Below are 19,667 nucleotides of genomic sequence, written 5' to 3' on the forward strand. Positions count from 1 at the left end.
GAAAAATATTTGGGGATTTTTTGATTAAGTGTCAATCACAAGTTGTAATGTGAGTTTCTTTTTTAATAGTTTCTTTTTCTTTTTAATGGGAGTAGAAGCATGGAAATGAATACAATTTGATAAATTTTCATAATTTTCGTGATACTCATTTGACTTTGACCATATACCATTTTTACATTTAGTATTTTGCATGTTGTTGAGGTCCCATATCACTGATATACAATTTTATATCTAATAGTGGATAAATTTTAATTTATCAATTTTAAGCGAGTTGGGATCTAATATGAGTTAACAATAAAGAGCATGTAGTTTGAATCCCTTACCTTTATCGTTCTCTCAACAATTTTACCTTTATCCCTTTCATTCACCTGTTTGCAACAAAAAAAAAAGGTCTCCAACTTTCTATCTCCTTAATATATATTGAAAGGATGTGTGAACACCTGAAGTAGAAGCAAATCGTAGTCCCAACTTAATTTTAGGAGAATGTATAAATTACAAAGGATGGAAAACAAAATATACAATCCTAATTAAGCGTGTTGTACAAACAATTAGAAGAATCAAAGGATCGAAGCACACTTACCTTAAAGTCTAATTGTTCGTACGAGATTTCAAGAGAAATTTATTTCGTAGAACTTGAACTTTGTATTTGTATTAATTTTGTGGAAAGTGAGTACAATATCTAAACGATCGGCTTTCGGGCTTGTTGATCTTCTTGGACGATCGGCTTTTGGGCTTCATGATCTTTTTGGACGATCGGTTTTTGGGCTTGTTGATCTTCTTGGACGATCGGCCTTTGGGCTTGATCTTCTTGGACGATCGGCCTTTGGACTTGTTGATTTTCTTGGACGATCGGCCTTTGGACTTGTTGATTTTCTTGGATGATCGGCCTTTAGGCTCGTTGATCTTCTTCGATGATCGGCCTTCGGGCTTGTTGATCTTCTTAGAGGATAAGTGTTCGCACGAGGCTTCCGAAGAAACTTATTTCGTGGAGTTGAACTTGAGTTGGTGTTGATGGTGAGGTTGATTTGATGCAATGTGGTTCGATCTCTAGTACTTGATCCTCTGATTCTCTCTCGGTTGGGTAGATGTGCTTGACTTGAAGAAGAAAAGCACCGAACATTCTTGAAGTATAAGTCTTGGAAGAGTGCTTGTGTCTTCAAGAGTCTTCTGTCTTCTAGAAGTGCAGCTTCAGGAGTCTTGAGAGTTTTCTGCTTGTTGATGAATTCTCTCTAGGCTCTTTGAATGTAGAATTGCTTGTATCTTCAAAGGACTTCAGTCTTCAAAATGCTTGTATCTTCAAAGGACTTCAGTCTTCAGAAAGCTTGCATCTTCAAAGGACTTCAATCTTCAGAATGCTTGTATCTTCGAAGGACTTCAGTCTTCAGGTGTGGTCAGCTTCAGGAGTCAAGGAGTCTTCTGATTGTAGAGAATTCTTTCTAAGCTCTCTAGAGTGTAGAATTGTTGACCTTTGCAAATGAGGGGAGCTTTTCTATTTATAGAGCTCTTTGATGGGTTTCATGGGCTTGGGCTTGACCTTTGGGCCTAATTTAATTGGACTTGGGCCTGGCCTTTGGGCCTAATTAATTGGACTTGAGCCTGGTCTTTAGGCCCAATTAACTGGGCTTAGACCTATTTTGCTGTTTTAGGCCCACATTAAGCTCATACTTGGGCGTAACTGAGCCAACGCCCAAATTATAATGTCAAATTGGTCGAAATTAATTTCTCTCAATCGACGTCTGCGACAAAAACACAGAAATTTTTCTTAATTTCAATTTGAGACACATGTCAACTCTTAATTGGTCACAAATTTGATGATTTTGGAATTTCATCATTAATTTAGCAAATGATGTGGCGATCTGTGGTTGGTCCGGAATTTCTCCTCCAATACTAATCTCTTCACAATCCCTCTCTGGTCATAAACTCTTCATTCCCCCACAAACTCACGAACATCCAAAAATATGGTGACGAAATTTCCCGAACACCACCACAAACAAATCCTTCTTATTCTCAAGGTAGAGAACCAAGTAGAGTTATATGGGCTTGTTTGAATTAATTTTTGGTAGGGAGGAGTCTTTTTTTGAGAGAGTTCCTCCATTGCCTGTTAATAAGACAATGGATCCTCAACATTACCATATGATATGACCGCCAGGGTTTATGTTAAACCTATATAATGAATAGGTGGATTCGCAACCCTCCCACTACGTCGAGGTTTCCTCAACGGTTAAGGTGGATGTTGTAGGGAATCAAATTCCTATGGAAGTGTGAGATCGCCTTACATTCCGTTTTTCCATTTAAAAGGAAAAAAAAAGTCAAATCAGTTCATACCAAGAACAGTGAAGAATAAACATTATTTTAGCATGCTATTGAAGATGAGGAAAAGGAAAAATAAAGCTCACGTTTGTAGAATCCCAAACTTCTTGAAAAATCCTCTTTCTTTAATCACGAACACCTCTTCACGATCAAGGACAACTTGTAAGAATAACCTTGTTATTCTCTAGGATTCAAGGATTGGATGAGTGGTCTCCAATACCTGGAAGAGGAAGAGCTAGAGAGAAAATGATGAGAGAGTTAAGAGGATTTTGGGGTGGAGCCTAGGTACTTTTGCATAACTGAAATCTTTGCCTTAAATGGGCTATAAGGATATATTTATATGGAGAAGAGTTAAACCTTTCTCCAAGTATTTCCTTTATACCCTTAATACTAATTAATTAAATAACCCTTATTTAATTAATTAGCACACTAATTAAATAACTATACATTAAATCTTATATAATATATAATTAATTAATTAACATATAAACACCATATATTTATTTATATCCACTTCTCGAACATTATAATTAATTAATTCTTCATGAATCTAATTCATTTGAATTTAATGTCTGAATCTCATTCAAATATTTTTCTCTTACATAATTTGGATTATATATCACATCTATAACTAACCATTATATATTAATCTCATTAATATAAAATTCCCTCAATTGATTTGAACAATTCAAATCATTCCTCATTACTATCCTTTAGCGAGCTAACAAAGGGACCTTATGGACCTATAGATTAGAAGTTCCAATGATATGAGATTAATTAATTAAACATTTTAATTAAATTAATCAATATTCATCAACTATCAGTCACTAAAGATCGATAGCTGCACTTTTCGCGTGGCAGATATATTTTTGTATTCATGGATATAACCAAATCAAAGTGAGTCGATCCTTCACAAATCGCTAATAACTACAGCTGGGTCAAATTACTGTTTTACCTATGTAGTTACATCTAACTCCTTAAGTACCACTGATTCCTTTAACGAACAAACAGTTTATAGTCCAACTATAAACTAACACCTCTCAGGCCAATGAGAGGTTGTGGCATCATTATTCAAGACTCAGAATTACCTATTACAGGAGCAATTTATCTACTTTCTCTAAGATCAGGAAGGAGAGAATTTCATCTTGTGTAGTTGTGTTTCCAGCTCCTTACTCGGATAAATCCCCAAAATGGCAGGCTTGTTGAGTTGACTAACATAGCCATTCTCACCCATACAGATCAAAGGATTGTCCTCATAAATAGAAATTCATAACTCAGTCAGGATTAAGGTCAAGTTACCTATGGTCATCCTAGTGAAATGTAAGTCTCTTCTAATAATTGTGTTATATAGAGAGACTATTCATTTCATGGTCCGATCTTATACAAACTCTTTGTATAGAATACCTCCACTCACATGTCTCCACATAAATGATCAAGATGAGATCATTTGTAGTACTTTACCACAATTGTAACAACTACAAAGCGAACCGTATTCGTAGTGTCACCAGGATAAAGTACCCAGCCTCATCTGTCTACTATAAACCATTTAGGTTATTATTTAAACATGATCCACCTATATGTCAACCACATACATGTTTTAAGTTACATAATATGATATTGGATCTAAGTTTATTGGATTGAATTAATGTAGTCTAAATGTTAATAAAATACCTCTTATTTTATTAATTATATGTTTGCATTTACAAACTACAAGATACATGAGATTTAGGACACCAAATCCAATATATGTAACCTACTAGATGAACCAACATCGACAAATCTTGTTGATGTACTTGGCTCTTCAACAACTTTTATTGAAAGTTCAGTAGTTTCACTGGAAAGCACATTTAATACTATCTTACTGCATGGTTTGTGCTCCTAATGTAGTCCTCTTCTAAAAATGTAGCATTTTTCGACACAAATACTTTATTATCTTTATGATTTTAGAAGTAACCACCTTTCATTCCTTTAGGGTAACCTACAAATAGGCACAATTTTAAACGAGATTCCAATTTCTTAGGATTAGCCTCAAGCACATGTGTTGGGCAACCCCAAATTCTGAAGTAGCATAAATTACCTTTATGGTCATTCCATAATTCCAAAATAATTTTAGAAACACTTTTGGAAGGAAAATAATTCAAAATATAGGTTGCAGTCTATACTGCATAACCCCAAAACGAATAAAGTAAGTGAGTGCAACTCATCATGGGTTGAACCATGTCCAACAAGGTCCGATTTCTCCTTTTTGATAACTATTCTGCTAAGGTGTACCAGGTGCTGAGAGTTGGAATAAAATTTCATGTTCATCAAATAATCTTGGAATTTCAAATCCATATACTTTTCACCTCGATCAGATCGAAGTGTTTTAATTATTTTACCTAATACAATTTCAACTTTAGTCTTATACTCCTTGAACTTTTCAAGGGTTTCAGACTTATGTTGCATTAAGTAAACATACTCATATCTTAAATAATCATTAATGAAGGTGATGAAATATTCAAATCTTCCTCTTACCTCGACATTCATAGGACCACAGAGGTGTGAATGTATAAGTTCCAAGGGTTCTTTGGCTTTGTGACCTTTTCCAATAAAAAGGTATTTTAGTCATTTTTCCTTTAAGACATGACTCACATACTGGTAGAGAATTTTCTTCTAACTCACTTAGAAGTCCATTCTTAACCAATCTCTCAATACTATTGAGATTTATGTGACTTAGTCTTAGGTGCCAAAAGGGGGCATTTTCTTTAGGAGAATTTTCTAGTCTTTTGTTTTGAGTTACAACATTTCTAACATTTCAGTATTAAGGAGGATCTTAAATGCTAACGACCTTAGCATATAAAGGTTATTTTTTAGATTTGCAGAACAAATATGAACATCCTTCTTGTAAATAAACACTTTATTTACATTAAACGATAAGGAATAGTTTTGTTATAACAAGCATTTTACGGAAAACAAGTTCCTTTTTTGATCAGCAACAACATATACATGTTCTAATAAAAGGTACAATTTATGTAAACAAAGATGAAGTCCTCATTGTGCCTCAACCGAGACAACGTGTCCAGTTTCAATCTACATCGTCATCTCACCAGTCTCCAGCTGGCACTAGGAATTAATTCCCTGAAATGAAGAACAACATAGGTAGTGGCACCTGAATCAATTATCTAGGCAGAATCTAAACAAATTTCCAACACGAATAAATCACATTTACCTTGTTTGGCCTTATTCTTTTCTACCAAATATTTGGGACAATTCCTCTTCCAGTCCCTCCTATTTGCAATGGAAATATATTCTCTTTGCAGTCTTGGCCTTTCTGCTCTTTTGGGTAGCAGTGGGGTTAGCTTTCCCTTGATCTCCCTTCTTTTTTTTCCACTTTTTGGTGCTGGAGGAAGAAGATGCAGACTTAGTTCCAGAGGTCGAACCTCTGTAGAACTTTTTAGAGGACTTGGCAACATTTTCCTCACCCTTGTGTTTCTATTCCTTGACTTTCATCAAGGACTGATAAGTCTGCAGCTCCCATTGAGTAGGGTGGTCAAGTTTTAGTCAATTCTGTTTATAAACGCATTGCTACGGAACTGGAGGAAACTCTCAAATAGAGTTTTCAAAATGAAACTAAGTTGTCTGGCTTCATCGATGACAGATCCGTTCATCCCTGCCACGTTAAAGTGGATCATCATGTACAGAACATGTTCACAAACAGAGGCCTCTTCTTGCATCCGGGCATTAAAGATGTATTTTAAAGCGTAAGAGCGGAGTTATGTGGACGATTGTCCAAACATTCTCCTTAAGCACTCCATGATCTCACAAGATGTAAGCATCGACTCATGTTTCTTGGCCAAAACTTTAGATAAGTTGGCCAAGATATATGCTTAGGACTTTTCATTTGTCTTGGCTCATCGCTCATATGCTTCCCGAAAATTTCAAGCTGCTTTAGTAGCTGAGACTTTAGGACACTACTCAACAAGGACGAATCGCAAGCCATCGATTATAAGCATAGTATTAATAGTATTTTTTTTCAAGTTTCATAGTTATCGCCGTTGAGTTTGTCAACGGAAAGCAAATTTAATGTAGTGCTCGTCATAATGAAATTGCTAAAACCATACAATTTATTTATATTAGTTATACATACATTGAACAACCAATCAATTTAGCAGAAACTTAAATGTACCCTATGTGACATCTATTTTCAGTGGACATGGTAAAAGCTACTGTAGGATGATCAGTTACCCCTTCATTGAATTAAGAAAATCTCAACTTGTAATTACACTCGAATTACTCTTATTCTAGAAATTGTTAACTTACTTAACATTATCATGTAAGTGTAACCCCTCATTTTATATTCTAGCATTCCACCCAATGAGCCAACCATAGGAAAAATTGACTGGGGCAAAAACTAAAGCAATCCTATTCATTTATGGAGTTTGAGTAAAAACTCATGCAAATGTCATCCGCAAGAAACACAAGCAAAGGTGTCTCGAGACCGAGCATGAAAGTTTACTACAAACTAATGAAGGAGACTGTGGGGATGTGTTAACACACGTCGCTCTCCCACTTACTATAAACACTCTCTCCATTCACCTTGTTATTGATCTATGAAAACACCACTCATAGGAGGACACAAGAAAAGATGCCTCAAGGCCGAGCATAGATCTAACAATGTGAACTTTTAGGGAGAAACGTGAAAGGAAAGTTGAAGTATCATATACACCATTTTCCTCCCACTGAGTGTGTTGGGACCGGTGTCCTAAATCTCCTTGTAATCTCGTAGTTTGTAAACTTTGTATAAAAATATTATTGTTCTAAAATAAGTGTTATTTAATAAGCATATACTCAATCTAATAAACTAAGATCCTAGGTTATCTTATGTAATTTAAACAAATATGTAGAGACATACAAATGGATCTTGTTTAAATAATAACCTAAATAGTCTGTAGTAGATGGATAAGGCTGAGTACATTATCCTGGTGATAGTACGGATAAGACCCGCTTTGTAGGTGTTACGAATGTTGTAAAGTGCTACAAATGATCTGATCCTAATCATTCATGTAGAGACATGTGAGCGAGGGTATCCTATACAAAGAATTTGTAAAAGACCGGATCACGAAATGATTAATCTCTTTATATAATGATGTTAATAATAGAGACTTACATTTCACTAGGATGACCATAGGTGACATGACTTGAATCCTGAGTTAGTTGTGAACTCCTGCTCATGAAGGTGGTCCTTTGATTTGTACGGGTGAGAGTGACCAGATTGCTAACTCAACAAGCCTACCATTTTGGGGACTCATCTAACTGGGGAGATAGAAACACAGCTACACGAGATGGAATTCACTCCTTACTCGATGCAGGGGCAAGTAGATAAATTGCTCCCTTAAGAGCTGATTCTAGGGCTTGAACATAGTGGCCACACCCTTTCCTAGCTCGAGAGAGACTTGGTCATAGTTGGACTATGACTTATTGTTCATTAGAGGGATCAGTGGTACTTAAAGAGTTAGATGTAACTACAGAGGCAAAATGGTAATTTTGGCCTTGCTGTATTTACGAGCAATTTGTGAAGGGTCATCGCGCTGTTGATTGGTTATATCCAATGGACATAGAAATTTATATGTAATACAAAGAGTGCAACTGTCGTTCTTTAGTGGAATGATCGCTAGTTAACGAATGTTGAATAATTTAATTAATTATCCAAGTACCATTGAAGCTTCAATTTACATGTCCAATAAGATCCCCTCTGTAGCTCGACATGGATTTAATTGATAATTAATTTTGGATGAATTTGAAGTGTTCAAATTAATCAAGGGAATTGATTATATATGATATAATAAATTTAATTGATATAATTAATATAATGTATTTGATACATTATAATATAAGGTAATATGAGAGAAATTTGAATATAATTCAAATACTAATTATATGAATAAAATTCATGTGATTAAATTTAATATAAATATGATTTATATTAAACACCATAAATAAATTGAGAGGAACTAAATATTTGGATATAATCCAAATATCAATTATATCAATGAGATTTATATAAGTGAATTTACTATAAATATGATTTATATTAAATGTCATGTATGGTTGAGAGAAAATATATCTATAGGTTATATGATATTTTATACAATATATAACTGTAGATTATATGTTATATGGGATATAACATATAGTTTATATACATATAATAAGATTGTTATTATATATAATTATTATTTATTTTATTTATTAAATTAATATTAATCAATTGTAACCCCCCCCCCCCTCCTTAATTTCTCTTAGCCAAATACGTGATGAGAGGAGTCATTCATCTTCCTCCATGTAACACTGAGAGAAGAGTTCTCTCTGCAAAAAAAAAAAAAAAAAAAAAAAAAAAAAAAAAAAAACGAAAATAGAGAAAAGTTCTTCTCCTCCCTCTCCTCCTCTCCATCTCATTCCCTCTTTCAAAACCCTAAGGCAGAGCCCACACCTCCTGTCATTCTCAATCTCTAAGGAGAATACAGGAAGCTCCGTTTAGTGGTGTCCTTTTTGGAGAAGGAGATCTGTTCATGACTTGTTCAAGGGATTCTTGAAGAATAGTCTTCAAAGGTAAGGGTTTCTGAAACCCTAAGTTTTCCTTTATTGAAGCATGCTATAATTTATGTAAATGCATATCTTGTTCTTGTTTTACTGTAAAACTTACATTATAGAGTTCTCTCCTCTAAGAGTTCCTTCAATTGGTATCAGAGCCAGGTTGTTGGTTTATTGATCCCAAATTCATTTTTTTTTTATTGAATTGAATTTTACAATTGATGCATGATTTTATGAAGTGGAAATGTGGATGTTATGCGTTGATGAAATTGCATTGTGCACTCAAGTTTCCTCAGCGGAATCCAAGTGTAAATTCCTCTGAGTTTCCTAGTAAGTCCAGGGTCGAACATAGAGACTTGTGAAAACAAATTACGTTGGTAATTTTTAAGAAAACCTTGCGGTAACCAAATAAATAAATTGATGGCTTGTTGTTGATTGCATTAATGAAGAAAAATAACAATTACGGCGAAGTTTGAAAAGAGTTGGTAAACGGAAGATGCGATGAGTATGCGGTGAACAGGTTGAGAATGGTTTCGACTAACACTTCCTAGAATGCGTTCATGCTTTGCAATCATGCAACATACATACAATAGTAAACCATCTCTCGATGCGAATGCTACGACTTCTAATGCTATAACACAGCAATATATGCGATAAGTCTATAGGACCTACACATAAGCCTTTATTCTTATTTATGCGATGACAGGATAACACACACACAAATAAGGCGACCACATAATATCATTACTATCTCTAGGGTGCATGCGATGCAAGTTGACAAATAGAGCTTATCTCTAAGTCCCTATCTCTTGCTTATGTAGTTCGAATCTTGTTCTTTCGAGTTCAGATTCTAACCTAGCTCTCTCGAGTCATTAGGTTCTTTCTTTAGACTCTCTCTTGAGTAACTCTAAAGGGTATTTTGCATAGCATAAAACAAGACAATTGTAAGCAATGAACTTCCTAGGTCATGTTAGCTTAGTTCTTCTCAACCCATTCGACTAGTTTAGCTACTCATGCATGTCAAGAGAGTGAACAGATGTAGAAATAGAACTTCCATTGTATAAATATAAAGATAAGGTACAAAATAACAATGCAAGTAGAGAATAAAGGGCCTGGTAGCAATCTCTTGCTCCCCAGGCTTTTACACTGTTTTCTACTCGTGCTAAAAAAATACTCGCTCTCGCGAGAGTCGGCCCGCTCTCTGCTTCTTTGCCTCAAGGTTCTCTCTCGAGTATCCCTGAGCAATCTCTAGCATCACCACTCTTCTCTTGCTCCGCCTTAAAATGAAAAGGAAAACTATGGGCAGAGGCGTGAACTTGTGGAACAAAAGATAGCTGAACTGGTGAACTCGTTAACCCCTTTTCCGAAGGATGCCTCTGGTATTTATAGAACATCCAAGGTGAACGGCGGCTTCTCTCTCATGATTGTACAGATGGGATGGCTTTAATTCTGGACTGACGCGTCGAATAATGGTCACCGAAAATTTGAATGTACTTGTGATCGTTATCGACTGTCATCTTAATTCAGATTCGACTGGCATCAGCTTTCTATCCCATCGCGATTAATTATCCTTTCACCCAGATGCACCCACCATGTTGCGCTGACTAAGTTGCGGTGATCCTTCTCGGGCGAATGTTTGCGAACACAATCATCACAAAGCCTTACGGTGAAGTTGCACTTGACCAATGATTTCCTATGATCGCAATTCTTGCATTGCGTCAACACATATTCTGCACAAAAATACAAAAATCAACTGTTCTAATGCGATGAACGCATGCGACCACAATATTCTAAAATTGATAATTAATGGACACAAATTAACATATTTCATCAACGCAATCCAACGTTGTTTAAGAACTTAGTACTATGATAACATGCATTTCTACCCGTTATCACAATGTTGGTGGGTTTTCACTACATTCTATTTAAAGTTCATGCGATGAATGGTTTCAATATGAATGTGGTTTTGTTGATAGATGTTTCGGGATATGATACTTAGTTTTAAGGCATTATTTTATTTACAAATTTAGTTTGTAAAGGCCCCTGTTTTGTGCATAATTTTTGCTATAGAGTCTGTATTTATTGTTTGAATCGCTTGTGCTATTCTCGGGAAGCTTCAAAGACGAATTCAAAGCATTACTTCGATGAAGAAGACGAAGCAGTTCTACAATATCGTGTAGCAATCGTGTAGCTATGTAACTAATGCTACAAAATCATGTAGTATTTGCTACAAGATCGCACAACGAGTTTGCTACACAATCTCTTCAGAGAGTTCATTGAAGAGCAGTTTGGTTTGAGCGGTTCAAGGCCTGGTTCACCTGTTTCGAACCGAATGACTCTTATGCTGTAATAGTTAGCCTTTTAAGTTTTCTTTTAGATGTCCTATCCTGGTCCATTAACTGTTTATTTTAAATATACATATTATGTATGTTCTATATTATGTGTCATATTGTATGTCATAGTTTTAAAACCCACCATACATTATGCATTTATATTCATGCATCAGATAGTATAAATGTTATATTATATGTATGCATGCATCATTTATATTATAATTGTTATAATATATGGATGAATTTATGTATGGAAAGTATGTTATAGTATGATTCATTACCTAGTTATATAATTGTTATATATATTAGTAAGGAATGGAAATTGCATAAAGCATGACGTTACCTTAGGTTAATTTATAAACGTTATGATTAACTAAAGTATGTGAAGCATGCAATGGATGTTTTAATTGTTTCATTTGTTTATAATCATTATAACTAAATGAAATTAGAATTAAAATCAATAATTAAGAGTTGCATGCAAACCTTAGGTTTTAATCATTTTTAAAATTGTTTTAAAATATGATCGACATAGATCTACGTTCACAAATTTCTAATGAGATTATAAATTAGATTAATCTTTTTTAATCGGTTTAATAGGATTAAATTGATTTCAATAAAAGATTAAATTTGTAGTAAATATATCTATGAGAGACCATCTAAGGCAAGTTCTATCTAGACTAGGGTACTTAAGATGATGGAAACGTCACACCCTTACCTGGGAACCTACCTGGAAAGGTGAATTAAATAGGTTTGCTGCAAGTATGCAATTATTTATTAACACTTCTTAAAGTGTTTAACGAATATTAATCAAAATTATTTAACTTTCAAAAGTAAGTGTTACTTTTGGGCAAACTTAAACAATCACTTAGTAAAAATAATTAGCCGTATTTTTTCTAAGTAAATTAAACTCTATGTTGTTAAAATACTCAGTAGAAGGAAAAGATGTATATGATATATCATTTATTTCCACTCACGTATCTCCCTTAATATTCACAAGACTCATGCTTGGCCTTGGGGCGCCTTGGGAGCGTTTCCCTTCGGATGGTATTTGCATGGGTTAATATCAAGATGAATGGAGAGAGTATTTACAGTAAATGTGAGAGGGATGTGTGTCAACATGTCCTACAGTCTCTTTCATTGGTTTGCATCGTAAGACCTTCTTGCACGACCTCAAGGTATTGTGGGAGCGTCCCCCTTTGGATGGTGTGTGTAGTAGGTCAATATCAAGGCAAACTCCAGAAATGGATAGGATTGCTTTAATTTTTTCCTCAATCGGGTTTTTCCTTCAATTGACTCATTGGGGTGGAACTCTAGAGTCTAAAATGGAGGGTCACACTTACGGGAATTATTGAGCAAGTTAATGATTTCTTCACCAAATAAATGATGACTAATTGTTATAGGAATACGAGTTATTCTGGTATAATGATTGGTTGAGATTGTCTCAATTCAATGAAAGGACAACTGACTACCCTTCGATGGCTTTTGTCCTAAATCACTGAAGCGTTATTGCAAAATTAGATGTCAAATGGGGTTCATTTAGATTTTGCTAAAACTGACTGGATTTTTTAAAAAGTTATGCTAAAATCTAATGTAGATCAATGTGTTTATTTTTCAGCAAATATGTCAAATAGCATTTTTCCATTAGTTACCTTTTCTGGTTTGACCAATTTCAATTACACAATATGGAAAGAATCCATTAAAATGTTTTTCATGGTAAATGACCTTGAAATTGTCATGATCGAGGATTGTCCTCAAGTCCCAACCCTTAATGCACCATGAAATGGTCGTGATGCATATGAGGTGTGGACGAAGGCTAATCCTAACGTCCGAGTTCACATTTTGACAAGCATACCTGATGCGTTGGCTGAAAAGTTTGAGAACATGATCATTGCAAATGAGATCATGGAATCAACACGAGAATTGTTGGAACGAAAGTTCTCATGATTCAAGCAAATCGGGATTGATGACAATAAAACCAGTAGTGTCAGTTCCCAAGATAATCTCCAATCTATATTGAATGTCAATGGACTAACAGAGAAAGTAACTGTTGCCTACTTTGGTTAAGTTCATCGATGAGGATTGTCCTCTGAGATGAAACTTGGAGTTTATGACTTGGGTTATGGGGTTGATCCCACTACTCTCTAGAAAAGGAAGAACTCTAAAGAACATAAATCTGATTTACTTGTCTTGGAGACGTGCTTAGTAGAGAATGATGATTCTGCTTGGATAGTTGATTCTTGAGCTACTAACCACATGTATTCTTCCTATCAAGGATTTAATTCCTAGAAACAGTTGGAAGCTGGAGAGATGACTCTTAGAGTCGGTACTGATGAGGCTGTTTTAGTTGTTACTATAGGTAGGCTTAAGTTATTTTTGGACAAGAAACGATATATGTTATTAGATGACGTATATGTAGTTCCTCATATCAAGAGGAACCTAATTTATATTTCCTATCTAATTGAAAAAAAATATTCCATATCCTTCTCTGAGAATAAAATGCTTTTTTTAAGAATGGAATGGAGTTAGGTTTTGGTTAAATGGAAAATAACTTATATGTACTAAGGCCGTTAGTCATAAAAGTCGTGCTCAATACTGAAATGTTCAAAATAGCAATAACTGTAAAAATGCCAAAGGTTTCTCTTAAAGAAAATGCCCATATTTGGCATCTAAGATTAGGTGACATCAATCTCAATAGGATTAAGAAGTTGGTGAAAAGTGGACTTCTAAATGATTTAAAAGATAACTCTTTACTAGTATGTGAATCATGATTTGAAGGCAAAATGACCAAACGACCTTTTATTGGAAAAGGTTATAGAGCCAAAGAAACCTTGGAGCTTATACATTCAAACCTCTGTAGTCTGATGAATGTAAGAGCACGAGGAAGGTATGAATATTTCATCTCTACATATATGATTATTCAAGATATGGATATCTATACCTAATGCAATATAAGTCTGAAGCTCTTGAAAAGTTCAAGGAGTACAAGACTGAAGTTGAAAACTTGTTAGGTAAAAAGATAAAAACACTACGATCTGATCGTAGTGGAGAGTATATAGACTTAAGATTCCAAAACTATATGATAGAACATGGAATCACGTCCCAACTCTCAGCCCCAGGTATACCTAAAAAAAATGGTGTATCAGAAAAGAGAAACAAAACCTTGTTAGACATGGTTCTGTCTATGATGAGCTATGCTCATCTTCTTGGCTCGTTTTGGGGATATGCAGTAGAAACTGCAGTTTATATTTTGAATAACGTTCCCTCAAAGAGTGTTCCCAAAACACCTTTTGAGTTGTGGAGAGATCGTAAAGGTAGTTTACACCACGTCAGAATTTTGGGATGTCCAGTCTATGTGCTAATGGAAAACTCCAAAAAGTTAGAACCTCATTCAAAAGTATGCCTATTTGTAGGTTGCCCTAAGGAAACGAGAGGTGGATACTTCTATGATCCAAGTGAGAATAAAGTATTTGTATCGACAAACGTTACCTTCTTGGAAGAAGACCACATGAGGGATCATAAGCCGCGAAGCAAAATTTTTTTAAGTGAAATTTATAATGAGTCTATTGAGATTTCATCAAGAGTTGTTAAAGAGGTCGATACATCAACAAGAGTTGTAGATGTCAGTTCATCTAGTCATCCATCTCAAGAGTTGAGATTGCCTCGTAGTGGGAGGGTATGAACCCACCTGTACACTACATGGGTTAAACAGAAGCCCAAAACATCATAACTAATGATGGAGTTGAGGATCCATTGTCTTATAAACAAGCAATGAAAGATTTTGACAAGGATGAATGGATTAAAACCATGAATCAAGAAATGAAGTCTATATACTTCAATTTTGTCAGGGAGCTTGTAGATCAACCTAATGGGATAAAACCTATAGGTTGTAAATGGATCTATAAGAGGAAAATAGGTGTAGATAACAATGGTGGATTTTTTGCTAATTTTAAGGATTGTAAAAATGTGAAAGAGTTGAAATAATTTTGGCGAAGATGAAGTATAGAAAGAGAGGGAAGTGGGGTAAAACTGGATTTTAATTTGGGTCATTGGATTGTTCAAAAAGTAAAATGAAAGGTGAAGATTAAAAGTCAAAAAGTAAAAAATAAATATAAAATAAATATTTAAAAAAAAACTTAAAGTGACCGTTATATTTTGTGTTTTTTTAATTACTTTATGTTTTAAAGTAACTGTTGTCACTTATAATATATATATATATATAATAATATTTGGAATCCTTTTTCAACAAAATCAATTTCTTATAAATCTCTCTCTCTTTTTTTTAATAAAACTAAAATCCACCAATTGAAATTTTAAGCCCCATTGTCTCTCACCCTATAGTTCCAAGTGACACTCTCTAATTGGTCCAATTTGATGATTAATTCGCCATGTCATTGTCTCGGGTATTTTCCATTACGTTTTTTTTTTTTTTTTGCTATATCTTTTTCATCCGAATACTGATATGGGTGGTTCAAAAGGCATCAAAATCGTTGTTCCAAGCTCTACGCTATGGACTATTCAAAATAATAAAATTATTAGTAAACAAAATCAGGTTTGTTATCATCAAAACATTAATTAATTAATTAAAATTAATTAATTTGAGATTAAAGGCCAAAAACGCAATGGTAGCTCATGTTCATACACAAAATGGTTTAGCAGAATCATTTATAAAATGTTTGCAGGTAATTGTTAGACCATTAATTATAAGAGATAAGCTTTCACATCTATATGGAGACATGCTATTTTGCATGGAGTGTCACTTGTACGCATTAGGACATTAGCTTATTATAAGTACTCGCCATTACAATTAGCTTATGAACATGGGCCAAATATTTCCCATCTGAGAATTTTTGGATGTGCGATATATGTTCCAATTGCTCCACCACAATGTACTAAGATGGGTCCTCAAAGGAGGTTAAGAATATATGTTGGATATGATTCCCCATCAATTATTAAATATCTTGAATCCTTGACGGACGATGTATTTACTACATGATTTGCTGATTGTCATTTTAATGAGACAAATTTTCCAATATTAGAAGGAGGATTTCAAAAGTTGGAAAAATAAATTACTTGGAATGTATCGTTATTGTCTTATTTAGATCCCCGTACTGATCAATGTGAACTTGAAGTTTAGAAAATGATTTATTTGCAAAATATAGCAAATCAATTACCAGATGCATTTATAGATGTAAATAAAGTAAGTAGACCATAAAAATTGATATCTCAACACAGTAAGTTGTCACTAATGAGTCTGGAATACGCCAGAAGCATGGTAGACCAGTGGGTTCCAAAGATAAAAATCCTCGAAAAATAAAAATATTAATAGTAAAAAATACGTTATTAAGGATGTAAATACCTATAAAGAAATTCATGATATAACTAATGAAGAAGGTCAAATACCTAAAGATAATAATGAGATTTCAATAAACTATGTCATGACAGGAAAAAAAAATGGAACCTAACTAATGTAGTTATTGACAACATTTTTGCGTATAATGTTGCTCTTGATATTATATCTGAAAATGAGGATCTTGAACTAAAATTTGTTCAATAATGTCAACATAGAAAAGATTGGCTTCCGTGGAAAGAAGCAATTGAGACACTATTAAACTCACTTTCAAAACGTCAGGTTTTTGGACCAGTAATCCGAATACCAAAAGATGTTAAACCTGTGGGATACAAATGGGTATTTGTAAGAAAAAGAAATGAAAATAATGAAGTCATAAGATATAAAGAAAGACTAGTTGCACAAGGTTTTTCACAAAGAACTGACATTGATTATGAGAAGACATATTTTCCAATGGTAGATGCAATTACACTAAAATATTTAATTGGTCTGACTGTGTATGAAAGTCTAAATATGCATCTTATGGATATAGTCACAACATATTTATATAGATATATTGATAATGATATTTATATGAAAATCCCAAAAGAATTTACGGTAAATGAAACATATAAATCAAATTCTCGAGAATCATATTCAATAAAGTTATAGAGATCGCTATATGGATTGAAACAATTAGGACGAATGTGGTACAATCGCCTGAGTGGATATTTGTTGAAAGAAGGATATCAAAATAATCCAATATTTCCATGTGTTTTTATAAAGAAATTACAGTTAGGATTTGCAATTATAACTGTATATATTGATGACTTGAATATAATTGGAACTTCTGAAGAGCTTTCGGAGGCAATAAAATATCTTAAGAAATAAATTAAGATGAAAGAGTTTGGAAAAACAAAATTTTTCCTTGGCTTACAAGTTGATCATTTAGTAATGAGATATTTATTTGTCAGTCAACTTATATAGGAAAAATTTTGACAAGATTTTATATGAAAAAAGCATATCTATTCAACATTCCAATGGAAGTTCATTCATTAGATGTGAAGAAAGATATATTATGACCTCGACATAATAATGAAAAACTTCTTGGTCTTGAAATATCATATGTTAGTGCAATTTATGCACTTCATATGTTAGTGCAATTTGTGCACTTATGTATCTTGCTAATAATATAAGACCAGATATTGCATTTTCAGTAAATTTATTAGTTAGATATAGTTCTTCTCCAACAAAAAGATATTGGAATGAAATTAAGCATATATTCCGTTATTTCTGAGGAACAATTGATATGAGTTTATTTCTTTCAAATAAATTAAATTTTAATCTAGTTGGTTATGCAAATTCTGGATATTTATGTTGAATTGATAGTAGCACATAGCGGAAGCGACGAGGATCGATAAGCGCTCTAATTGATTAATTTTGGCAGAAAAGAAAACATGCTGAAATAGAATTTAGTGGGTTTCAAGAACATACCTTTGAAGAACCGTTGAAATCTTTATTTTTAGTTGCAAATTCCTCCAAATCTCTGTGCAGGCCACCACAAGATCTTCTGTACTATTCTCTTGGTGCTCTAAGTTGAGTGGGACTCAAAATAAGTTGGAATCAAATGGAATATGGAGAAAGCTCACTGTAGTAACCCAAATGAAGAACATCTTCTTCTACCCGATTTTTTCAGAAAAATTCAATCGATTGCCTTACTTCAACTTCACTCCAATTTCTTCAATATATTTTAGAATATCATGCAAAGAGATTTGTTGCATAGGATGCAACTCATGCTTAGAGCAATTGAAGATTGAAGATAATGGATTCTTTGTGAGCAACTTGAAGATGAGGATGAAAAATCCAATTTTTCATTTTTGTGCTTTTCTATTTCTAAAATCTAAAATTTATTTTAAAATAATATTTTATTTCTAAAATAAAAAATTTATTATTTTTACAAATTAATTTCATAAATTAATTTTCTAATAAAATTAATAAATAATTATTTAAATAATTTAAATAATTCTAATAATTTAATATCCAATATTAAATTAATTTTTACACAAATTCATGTTCATATATTTAAATATATATATTCTCCAATTTCGTTAGATTCTAATTTGAACGTTTCAAATTAACTTATCATGCTACTCTAGAGCTAATCCATTTCCGAGCTAGTAGGGGGACCTCGTGAACCTACAGATCATGGGCTCCAACGATTCGAGATTAATCGGCTAAACTCATTAGATCGATCTAACCCCCATTTGTTAACTAATGGGTCACTCCACTAAAGCCCACAATTGAACTCCCCTCGCTGTAGATATATTATGTCCATTCGATATAACCATGATTAGTAAGTCAACCCTTCACAGGTTGTTCGTAATAACGGTTGGGTCAAATCTCTGTTTTACCATCGAAATTACCTCTTATTCTTTAAGTCCTCACTGATCCCCTAATGAACAATTGTTTTGTGATCTAATCAACAAAACCGAGTCCTTCTCGAGCCAATGAGAGGGTGGGGTTCCTTGTTCAAGACCCAAAATCAATACTTAAGGGGGACAACCTCTCTATTATCCCTAAAAGCGGGTAGCTATGAAGCACAGATACTTCATATGAGGCAAAGAATCAGTATCCGACACGTAAAGATACTGATACTTCCAGATACTTCTTAGATACGTATCTAACATGCAATTTGACGATACTTCCAGATACTTCTCAGATACGTATCTAACACGCGATTTGACGTATCTATTTCTATGTGTACTTTTTTTTTTAAAAAAAAAAAAAAATACAAGTAACTCAGGTAATATTTCCCAATCTAAAATTAGGTAACCTATTTAAAAAGTTCACTACTCGAGTCGAAAACTAGAAGAAAAATAAATAAATAACGGACCAAACCCTAGACTAGAATCATCTAATCTTCATCTTTACATTTGAGTCCCCATAAAGTCCACCAAAATATAAACCATTTGGATATCTTCAATAATAATTTCTCCATTTATCTTCATACTTCTCTCTCTAATCTTCTTCTTCTTTTTTGCAATATAAGTCGCTTTTCTATTGCATTTTATTAGCTATTGTACTTCAACATCTTAGATGTTGTTTTTTTTTTTTTTTTTTTTTTTTTT

The sequence above is a fragment of the Benincasa hispida genome, chromosome 8 (assembly GCF_009727055.1).
Source record: "Benincasa hispida cultivar B227 chromosome 8, ASM972705v1, whole genome shotgun sequence".
NCBI classification, from domain to species: Eukaryota; Viridiplantae; Streptophyta; class Magnoliopsida; order Cucurbitales; family Cucurbitaceae; genus Benincasa; species Benincasa hispida.